This window comes from Sinocyclocheilus grahami, unplaced genomic scaffold (genome assembly GCF_001515645.1).
Source record: "Sinocyclocheilus grahami isolate Dianchi unplaced genomic scaffold, SAMN03320097.WGS_v1.1 scaffold134.1, whole genome shotgun sequence".
In the NCBI taxonomy this organism is placed as follows: domain Eukaryota; kingdom Metazoa; phylum Chordata; class Actinopteri; order Cypriniformes; family Cyprinidae; genus Sinocyclocheilus; species Sinocyclocheilus grahami.
Window position 1 is genome coordinate 2,325,747 of NW_015505313.1, and position 12,485 is coordinate 2,338,231.

Genomic DNA, 12,485 nt, shown 5'->3' on the forward strand with positions numbered 1-12,485 from the left:
CTTCAGTGTCACATGATCCTTCAGAAATCATTTAATATGCTGGTTTCCTGCTCCAGAAACATTTCTAATTATTATTATAAAAATTGAAAATAGTTCTGCTGATTAATATATGTTTGTGGAATTTTTAATCCACAAAATGTTTTATTTATTCTTATTTATTTGTCTGTGTTTTTTGTATTCTACAGTTTTGTACCCCATTTGATTTCATTATATGAGTTTTTTTTTCTTTTGCTGATTAATATTTTTTAATATTTAAAAAAATATTTTATTATTATTATTTTATTTTATTTTTATTGATATTATTTATATATAATTTTTTATTTATAAAAATTATATTGTACAATAATATAAAGGTCAGTGGAGTCTGATACTGTTTTTGTACCCCATTATATTTCATTATATGTGGGGAAAAACAGCTGTTCTGAGTAATAATTTGTGGATTTTTTTGTGTCTTTTATTGTTTTATTTATTGTATTTGTTTATTTATTGTTATTTATATGTTTTTTTGTCCATACAGTAATAAAAGTCAGAGGAGTTTGTTAACAGGGCAAAAATATTCTTTGAAATATATATATTTTTCCAGAATTTCCAGGTTTGGAACAATATGAGGGAGAGTAAACAATTATTTTTTTTCTCTAGTTTTTGGGCAAACTGTCCCTTTAAGTTATTTGCAGTGGGGAGAGAGTGGCCCATTCTATCACATGTCTAAAGAAGGGATTTGTGGGATTTGCCATCATGGTTTTGCTAATGAGCACAGAAGGAATTGAAAAGTTTTAATATTTGATTTTTCACTGAAATTATTGGGGGCAAAAAAAAAATCTCTTTTGGATGAGCTCAGTCAATGTAGTGAATTCCTAACCCTTAGTGCCAACGATTAAGTCACATTGCTTTAAAAACTGCATCTAATTACTTTTTCAAAGCCTACATAAGAACAATTAAATATGATCAGAGAAAACTGACATTTCAAGCTTATTATATGCACATATTTAATGAGAGCCCATATTTTGAGTCACGGCACTTGCTTCGCTTTACATTTGTACGCTTGACTCGGAGTGTTTGAGATCATTTTAATTCTCACTTTTTTATTTTATTAATGTTTGCGTCTTGCAAGGTATTGCAGAGCTGTTTCCCTCAGAACAGTAATGTGTTTGTTATTTTTGTGCTGTCTTTTATTGGACATTTTTAGTGTCCCCCATCCCAGAAGGTGGATCCATACGGCTAGCATCAGGAGTGTTGCCAAAACACCTATCTAGATTGACAGGTCAAACAAGTGAGGCTAGCGATGTGATGCGGTGACCGGAAAGATGTGTTGAAGGCTGAAAGAGCGGGTGATGTCTTGCCTTCAAAAGCAGAGAGAGTGTGGACTGTGGGAAAGAGAGAGGAGAGGCATAGATCCTGATTTTGTAAGATCTGAAGTGTGAATGTGTTCTTGGCTCAAGTTGTAAGGCAGTTCACTGCTGTCATATTCAGACGCTAACCACTAAATAACTCCAGCTTGTTGTGGTGAGGGGACATCTCCAGAGAGGCTATTAATTTTTTACCTCCTGGTTTCCCCTGTCAGCAGGGCTGAATATAGCATATGCAACTGAAATGTTCACTTTAGAAGAGTTAAGAGGCTAATTATTTGATTTTTTAACATCACCAACGTTAGATTTCTCATGGAGTTCGATACATATTGATGAACAGTAGGTGGTTTTTCATGAAGCAGATCACTGGAGAACTGCTTTTTCTTGTCCTCCAGCAACTATGTAGAACATTTGGATCAGGAACGTTGCTTTAGAACAATAGTAAACCTCTTGAAAATAGTGATATTGTAGATAATTGAATATTCTGGCACAGTTGAGATTAAAACTTTTCAGAACACTCTGCTGGGAATCACCTTCCAAACAACTAGGTAGCAGTTTCTTCCCTGTCATTCCGAATGTGTGCGCACAAACTGGGGATTGTTATTTTCAGGATAAAAAAAGATGTGTGCAAATATTAAAAATGGAAAATAGCACACACTCATCCTCCCAGCTCCCACGGGGACAGGGTGATAGTGGGCACACCACTCTGGTGTCAATTTATGCAGTCCATGCTTCTGTTGCCTCGATTCATTAAGATGCTTCACGCTGCTGAAATGCTGTGAGGAAAGAGACAGAGTGCAACAGGGAAACATTAATTACATGTGACTTAATTCTCCCTACTCTTAAAAAAAACACCAAAAGTGTATATGACCGTGTTTTACATTTAGACCGAATTCTTAGAGGAATACAAAGCGATGAATAATATGCCGTAAGGTGTTTTGTGGGCTCCATAAAGACATATTTCATGAATTTGCTGCTTTGCTTTAGAACGCCAGTTCAGCTGTCCCAAAGGATTGCGCTGTGAATGGTAAGCTGTGGGGGAGAAATCAATGCAAAACTGTTTGGAAAAAAAGAGTTCATAAAAGGAGTTTCTTACAATACAGTGGAGAATCTAATTACGACCTAATAAACACAGTGCCTCAAAGCCCACCACTGAGAGAGCAATGCAAATGGAGCTGGAATTCACCAAACCACTCAGACCAATGAGCTCTGATCACTGAAAACAAACATCAGGAGGAATCATTAACAATATTTCAGCTCCAGATAAAAAGCCCAAGACGCTGTCTAATACAAGTATTATGGTCATTTGTCCATTTACGGTTTGTTTTGCTTTCTGATCAGATTACAGTCTTTGCTCCTCTTCTGCTTGTTTAGAGTCTTTAGGATAAATATGGTAAGAGTGGTACATATATAATTATGTATTATATATATATATATATATATATATATATACATATATATATATACATACATATATACAGGTATATATTACAAATGCTTTGTAATTATTATATGTATATTTTAAATACAATATTTTTAAATATAAATGTGAATCAAAAATGTTTTGTCTGAGCTTTTTTGGCCTCTAAATGAAGTTGTTGTTGTTTTTTGTAAGAAATCTTCTACCATTATGTGTGCAAGCTCCTCTCATTGTTGAACTTTGGTGGGTTTTTTAAGCTTATGCACCAAAAGAAAACTCCTTTAGTATCATTTTGTGTGGAGTTTTTTTTTATCTGTTTTTAAATATGTACATATATAGTTAGATATACAGTATAATATTTGTATGTAATTATATTACTAATTATATTATTTATCAATTCTACACTATAATTTCAGTTTTACCTTTCAAAATCAATGTTTTTGAAAGATGTCTCTTCTGCTTACCAAGGCTGCATTTATTTGATTAAATATGCATTAAAACAGTAATATTGTGAAATAAAATAACTATTTCAATATATTTTGTTACTGTGCCTTCAGTGTCTCATGATTCCTCAGAAATCCTTTAATATGCTGATTTGGTGCTCAAGTAACATTTCCTATTATCATCAATGCTGAAATAGTGTTGCAGCCAACAGAACACATCTCACATCTCTCAGGTAATGAGGAAGGCTATACAAAGCTCTCCGAGTCTGTAAAGGTGCCATGTGCTGTGTAACCCCAAAAAAGTAAAAAAAAAAAAAAAAAGATTATTTCATTTTGATTTCACACAAGCCATTTCATTATTTAAAAATAGTAAATCCATTATAGGTTAATATCCTATTGTAAATCTAATCAAAATATACAAAATTAATTCTAAATAAAGATTAAAGTTAGTATGAAAATTCAATTAACTTGCATTAAACAATTTCATTTGCGTAAACTTTAATATTTGATTTTTCACTGAAATTATTGGGGGCAAAAAAAAAATCTCTTTTGGATGAGCTCAGTCAATGTAGTGAATTCCTAACCCTTAGTGCCAACGATTAAGTCACATTGCTTTAAAAACTGCATCTAATTACTTTTTCAAAGCCTACATAAGAACAATTAAATATGATCAGAGAAAACTGACATTTCAAGCTTATTATATGCACATATTTAATGAGAGCCCATATTTTGAGTCACGGCACTTGCTTCGCTTTACATTTGTACGCTTGACTCGGAGTGTTTGAGATCATTTTAATTCTCACTTTTTTATTTTATTAATGTTTGCGTCTTGCAAGGTATTGCAGAGCTGTTTCCCTCAGAACAGTAATGTGTTTGTTATTTTTGTGCTGTCTTTTATTGGACATTTTTAGTGTCCCCCATCCCAGAAGGTGGATCCATACGGCTAGCATCAGGAGTGTTGCCAAAACACCTATCTAGATTGACAGGTCAAACAAGTGAGGCTAGCGATGTGATGCGGTGACCGGAAAGATGTGTTGAAGGCTGAAAGAGCGGGTGATGTCTTGCCTTCAAAAGCAGAGAGAGTGTGGACTGTGGGAAAGAGAGAGGAGAGGCATAGATCCTGATTTTGTAAGATCTGAAGTGTGAATGTGTTCTTGGCTCAAGTTGTAAGGCAGTTCACTGCTGTCATATTCAGACGCTAACCACTAAATAACTCCAGCTTGTTGTGGTGAGGGGACATCTCCAGAGAGGCTATTAATTTTTTACCTCCTGGTTTCCCCTGTCAGCAGGGCTGAATATAGCATATGCAACTGAAATGTTCACTTTAGAAGAGTTAAGAGGCTAATTATTTGATTTTTTAACATCACCAACGTTAGATTTCTCATGGAGTTCGATACATATTGATGAACAGTAGGTGGTTTATATATACATACATATATATACATACATATATACAGGTATATATTACAAATGCTTTGTAATTATTATATGTATATTTTAAATACAATATTTTTAAATATAAATGTGAATCAAAAATGTTTTGTCTGAGCTTTTTTGGCCTCTAAATGAAGTTGTTGTTTTTTGTAAGAAATCTTCTACCATTATGTGTGCAAGCTCCTCTCATTGTTGAACTTTGGTGGGTTTTTTAAGCTTATGCACCAAAAGAAAACTCCTTTAGTATCATTTTGTGTGGAGTTTTTTTTTATCTGTTTTTAAATATGTACATATATAGTTAGATATACAGTATAATATTTGTATGTAATTATATTACTAATTATATTATTTATCAATTCTACACTATAATTTCAGTTTTACCTTTCAAAATCAATGTTTTTGAAAGATGTCTCTTCTGCTTACCAAGGCTGCATTTATTTGATTAAATATGCATTAAAACAGTAATATTGTGAAATAAAATAACTATTTCAATATATTTTGTTACTGTGCCTTCAGTGTCTCATGATTCCTCAGAAATCCTTTAATATGCTGATTTGGTGCTCAAGTAACATTTCCTATTATCATCAATGCTGAAATAGTGTTGCTGCCTAATATTTTAGTAGAAATTGTGACACATTTTTGTTTTAGGATTCTATATTATATTGTATTAATATATTACTATACTATAGTAGTATATTACTAACTTGGATATCATTTCTTTTCTGTGCTTTTTTAAGGCTAATTCTCTAGAAGCGCTTGTCCTTGGTGAATTTGGAGTGGTGTCATCATAATTGCAAATAATTGCCTAAATATTTTCCCCCTGATCTCAGAATAGTCTGTGCTTTAACTCTCTTGACCCTGTCTTCTTCATTCATTACTTTATCACAAGTAACAATGTTTTGCAATGTTTGGTATCATCCTTCTTCTGTTGCATGATAAATTCCTCCTCTGGGATTTTAAGCTAATACTCTCAAGCACAATCCAGCCCCCAGCCCGCTCTTCTCTATCAACAGCCACTTGTTCAAATAATTAGAGAGCAATATCTCACTTTACCTCCTCCTTTTTTTTCAAAACTTCTTCCCGAGCCTGTTGCTCAGTGTCAGCCTAAAGTCCAAACCTCGTGCTGCCCCAGGTGTGCCCTTTCAGTGTTTCTTCCATCAGTGTTTATGCTAAAAGTGCATGTTGAGGACAGGATGGTTAACAACACTGCGTCTGGCCTCTCTGTGATGTTTAAACCCAAAAGGTCTGCTGCCAACCGTTCTGAACTCAAAATCTGACCATCATCCTAATTATAACCTCGAACTACAATGAATTTCCCTATTTCTGTGCAAAAATAAATAAATAAAGAAAACTATTAAGGTATCATCCAGCTGGGGTTTTTCACCTACTCTGTGTTCTTGCTTGACTTTGTCACCCTCACACTCTTCACCTCTCCAATCAGCCAATCCAGAAGGTCCTCATTCTTCATTGCCTTGTATATAACATCTGGCTTCAAAGGCTAAAGTTGATCCATCCACTGCACCGAGGTCCAATCTATGTTTAGATGTGAAACTGGGCAAAATAACTTTGAATGCAACTTTGTCTTTTTGGCGTTGTGTAGAAAAGTAATTGAGTCAATCAAAGCTCATCCAGGACAAAATAGTAACAATAACAGCTTTGGATTGGATAAACATTTTGGTGGAAGATCTATTTGTGTTCACCATAATAGTCCAATAAGTTAATATGTGACCCTGGACCACAAAACCAGTCTTAAGTGTCAATTTTTCAAAATTGAGATTTATACATCATCTGAAAGCTGAATAAATAAGCTTTCCATTAATGTATATATTGTTAGGATAGGAAAATATTTGGTCGATATACAACTATTTGCATATCTGGAATCTGAGGGTGCAAAAAAATCTAAATATTGAGAAAATTGCCTTTAAAATTATCCAAATGAAGTCCTTAGCAATGCATATTACTAATCAAAAGTTAAGTTTTTATATATTTACAGTAGGAAATTTACAAAATATCTTCATGGAACATGATCTTATTCTTTACTTAATATCCTAATGATTTTTGGCATAAAAGAAAAATCTGTAATTTTGACCCATACAGTGTATTTTTGGCTATTGCTACAAATATACCCCAGCCACTTAAGACTGGTTTTGTGGTCCAGGGTCACATATAATGATTTATTTAGCCTTTTATTCATTCATTTTATTATTATTTTTTTAATTTATATGCATGACTAATTTCTTAACAATCAAGTAATAAAGTAAACATGATGTCACGAGAAAGGAAATTCCCCTTTTAGAATGACTTGAAACATTTTAAATAATAAAACAAAATATAACAAGAACAACAACCATAATAATAGTAATACTGACATTTAACCAGAGCAACTTGAATTGTAGAATCATAAATTACCTGTTACATGGCTACAGTCATTTTTATACATCTAGAATGATTCAAACTCTTTTATACTTTTTATACTTTGTCTCCACACCATATCTGCATGATAATGTTATGTATGCTTGACTGCTCACAAGCAACTCCCCCAGGAAAAAATATCAACCAAGAACAATCCCTAAGCACTTTGAGAGCAAGAAAATCTATCCCACTTAACAAACTGCTCGATTGTTCAGCTACTACTATTGTCCTAATACTTGTAAGCTCATTCTGCTCTGGTTAACAGCGCACCGTTTCAGATCTTTGACTTCTAAAACATTGCAAAATGACATCTTTCAGCACGAACGAAATTCTCATCACTCTCCTGCAATTCGTGACAGTTTTAAAGGCTTAAACGATGCTAATGTATGCCCTCCTTCGCCGTGTGAAACCTGTAAAATGGAGTGTAACAAAGCAAAATGTCTTTAACAGTCCTGTAAAATAACAAAACATATTCCTCTTACAAAGGATCCTCACGGTACTTTGGAATTAAGCATAATGCCTCACATCACACTTTTCCCAAGTAAAAAGTGACTCTGGCCTGCTAAGGAAAAGGGGAATAAAAAAAGAGAAAGTGTTTTTTTGGCAAAATTCATATCTCTCAGAGCTGTTGAAATATGTAAAACGAGCAGAATGTCCAACATCTTGTGAAACAGATTTAAATAGTATTAGCATTACATAAATCTTCAATAGAACTTGCACTATAATCTCCTCTACGATCTTTCTCATGCATTGTTTGCTTCAATACCTGGTGGATTACACTAATGGACAAAGCAATCTGTCAGTGATATCTTTATCTCACAGCTGTTCCCAGGTCAGTCAGGGCAACCAGTTGAGTGGTCAGTGATACACCACTCATGTAAGCTGCAAGGGCCCCGGGCCCCGGGACATGAGTCCAAAAACTGCTCGAATATCGCCCCTTTCCGACCACCTTATCTGTCGCAAAAGAGTAAGATGAATTTGGACATCTACCTAAAAGCACATCTGTGAACCTGGAGAGTTTGTGTGCACATTTGTTTGTGTGTGTGTGTGTGTGTGTGTGTGTGTGTGTGGAGTATCACTGAAAAAATGCATTGCCTCAATAATCATGCACAATATTTATTAAACTAATCAGAATTAGTGCATGAACTACATAGTATGATTATGTAAATAATTAAAAGAAAATTAACACTACATTCAGCAGTTCCATAACATTGTTTAGTTGCATAGAGTATCACTGAAAAAATGCATTGCCTCAATAATCATGCACAATATTTATTAAACTAATCAGAATTAGTGCATGAACTACATAGTATGATTATGTAAATAATTAAAAGAATATTAACACTACATTCAGCAGTTCCATAACATTGTTTAGTTGCATAACAAAGAAACGTGTACTTTCAAGATGAGTTCCACAAAGGTTAAAACAGACAAATATTATTATTCTTACATTGAAATGTTTGTAGAAGAGCAATAAAGAGAGGTCTGCAATGCACTTTAGTATAAACTGTGTTGATACAATTAATACTGACTAATAGTAAACCTTAAGGGGATATTTCGTCCAAATAAAATCATTTACTTACCCTCATGTCATTACAAACCTCAATGCCTTTCTTTCTTCTGTGGAAGACAAAAGAAGATATTTTGAAGAATGTTGTTAGCCAAAACATTTTGGTTACCATTGACGTCCATTGTATGGACATAAATACATACATACATAAAATGTCGTGCTGATTTGGAATGACATGAGGGTGTACTAAATTATATTATAATTCATTTATTATATAATTCAATTTTGTATATATTTGTATTTATATTATTTTGCAAGTTTTAGAACATCTGTTTTGTTGTTGACACATACAGTATACATGTACAGTATGTGATAGGAAGTGAATTTACACTTCATTTGTACACTTTATCTCTATATGCAAGATAAACATTGTGAATAATTTGCGAACGTGTCCCAAAATGTTTGTCTGTCATGAACCATTAATATGAATAAAATTGGTTTTAAAATAAAATGTTGCTCCAGTTCTTTGATATTTATTATGGATAAAGAAAATGGTTAAACAGAGATAACCTCACATTTTTATTTATAGCAAGTATATACAACAAATACAAAGCTCACTCATATAAATCACCTACTGTTAACCCCTGGCAAATTACAATACATGCTGTTATGATTCATCAAGATATTTATATTAACCATATTTATATAAATGCAACATTCTTAAATAATATTGTCTGAGACATCGCAATTCTTTATGTACTGCAATACTGCATGAAAAGATAAAGCTGTTATTCACAACGCTAACAACCTTTATCTTACAAGTAAAAAGCAACAACCTCATAATCCTTCATTTTTATGTGAGTTCTTGGAAATTGAAACATGTTGGACAACTTTTCGAGTACTGCGTCTGCAGACAAGGCCCGTTATTTTTAGGTTGCCTATTATATCAGTTGTTTTCCAGATTTCCCGTGATTAGAGGCTGACTCAACTGATTTAAGACAAATGCTTTGAAACGAAAGCTCAAAACATTAATTTTGTCCTCTGGTGGGATGCAGAGTTTTTTCAATTACAGGCTATTGTTGCTTGTTTGGTCTGTTCATGTTCTTACAGTTGGTAATAGTAGGCCTAAGTGTGGCTGTCTATGGTGTCTTCAGTTTTCATAAATATTCTCCTCGGTATAGACACTCATGCTAAAAGTTTTGCCCTCACGATGTCAGTTACACCTCTGAGATGTCAGGTATATATTAATCTGTCACATAGGGCTTTGCAGGTCACTTAATTACTCTCTAATCAGATGTATTTCAGTGGCTGAATGACAGATGTACACTATTCTTACTGATGTTATTCCATTAGTGGTCTTTGTGACATACTGGTCCCTCCTTCCATTACATGCAGCATACGATTGTCATCGCATGATAACCGCACAGGTGCTTTGTTACTGCGGTGCAGGTGCTTCTTGTGTGTTTGAAGCAAGAGTAATGATCAGCTAGGGCTTTGCAATAATTGCAGACAACACAGCATCAGTTCACATATACATAAAATGCATTCTATTAAAACAAAGCTTTTGATAATATTCCACTTGCCACATGTCTTCTATCCACCCCGACCCAAACTCTGTGAACCCCCTCCCCCTCGTGACCTCACAAAAAACTCCAAACGCATTTGATTCATTATTTGTCTCTGCTACTCGCAGATTAGCTGTCTGAAAACAGACACACATTGCACGGGCCTCGTGTATTCCAGCACATCTGTTTTGAATAAAGACTTCTCCTGTGGTCTCGAAAGACTCCCTGGTTGAATCCAAGCCTAATTTTCAGTATGACACCCTGAGGTATCGCTTACCGGGCTTTAGCGGTGGAGCGGCGGCTCTTTGTGGCCAGCAGGTCGATATATGAGAGTGTTCCTGCTGGAGCTGGGCACAGGTGAGAGCTAATAGGCTAGTTGAACATGAATTTATTAATGTTATCAAGGTAATATTTTATAAACAAACAAATAAGTCACGACAAACAAACAAACAATTAATAAATAAATAAACAAGTAGGTTGGACTTGTGTTTTGGTGTGTACCCATAAGTGTAGCTACTACTCACTTAAAGTGATATGCCCATTTAAGTGAGTAGGGCATGATGCTCATTTTCGACTGGAATTTGCCCAATGACATAGACTACTGCACCCGCGCCCAGCGCATAGAAACTACACCAAAGGTGAATTCAGGTGAATCAAATGCCAGTTCACTTCGCAAGGCACTATGGGCGATTGGGACGTGCCCAGAGAGGGCTGTATTTTCACAATCGTTTTTCGCTCACATTGTCCTTTTTTATGAACGTTCTGTTTTATCACGAGGTAAAATAGCAATCTTCTTTCCTTTCTTCTCTCTGTCTTTATTTTGCTGTATTTGTTCTGTGAGTTCGATGAAACCAAACCTGTCGGTTAATGTGGGCATATTCAGCGACTCGATGCACAATTGGTTTGAAAATTGTCAAAAATATTTTTCATTAAATGCTGGCGACAAAACAGCCCGAATGTCCTCGGTACCCTGCAATCATTCCGGATTTTTACACCTTATAAACAAAGACGGGGGGGGGGGACTTTTCCTTTGTGTGCAGACAAGTGCGACTTATTTGCCATACACCTCGTCTCTTCCTGAACACTCTCGGTTGAAACTGTGAATTTGCTGCCATCGGTCTAATCACGGTGGCATTGATTTTTTGAGCTCTGGAGCCATATCTGCCCTAATAGCCGTACAAGTCCAATTGACTGGTCGGAGGATGACAGACTGTTGATGGTGTTTATTTAAAAGCAAGTCAAAAGAATATGAATCATAATTGCTATAAACAACAGCAGCATGGCCACGGATCAGCACGCAGAACTGTTCGGGTGAGTAATTAAGGCTAATAAGATGCGTAGCATGGATATAACACATGTATAAAATGGACACCTGTTTTAAGACACAAAAATATTCGATACATATAGGTGATGAGAGTGTAGGCAGTGTGATCATCGATGGCGCTTTGTGATTTGCAGAATTGATCCGGGCCGCAGCCTGAGAGGGGCGCAGCGGGGCTGCCGTTTGTTTAGTAAACTCCCATGAATCCAACTAGATAATTGCTCTGTGAAATTGGTGGCAAGGGCAGCTTGGGTTCCGTGTTCCGCCCACCTAGAGGGACGAATGAACGTCTACATCTCTTTATTTTCTCAAATTATCAGAAAGCATCGCAGCATGAGTACGAGGAGAGAGGTATTTGTATTTGTTGCATGAGGGAAGAGGACCGCGCGCAGGCCGTTGTGTGACTGTGGGGCTCGAGCTCTGCTCCTCCGTGTAGAGTCTCTGTGACGAACTTTGTGATGATGACTACGACTGTTTATTGACTGAAAAAACAACACATACGGCATAGCTGCTCCCTTCCGATACCTCCATCCATGATTGTGTCCTCACTCATTCAGAGAATCACCCCAGAGCGTTTGTTACACTGTTGATTTATTTTAATTACTCGTGCACGAACTATAATGCGATCCCTTTTGAAAGGATCTTTAATAACTCTTCTAGTAGCCTTCTCGTTTTGTGTGTGTGTGTGATGATAGATAGATAGATAGATAGATAGATAGATAGATGTGTGTCTGAACACAATGTAGATTATACAAATAAATGTTACAAATAATAATAATAATAAAAACATTAGTATTCATATTATTATTATTAAGTCAAGAAATGAAATTTATGGCATTCTATTGTTATTATCTGTAGACATTTGTATTAATATTTGTAAGGCCATTCAATGCATCAGAAATGAGGATTTATATTGGGATGGATCATATACTGTGGTGAGAAAATTAATTTAGAAATAATAATAATAATGTACATGTAAAATATGTAATATAATGTATTTTGATATTTAGAATATATATATATATACAGTATAT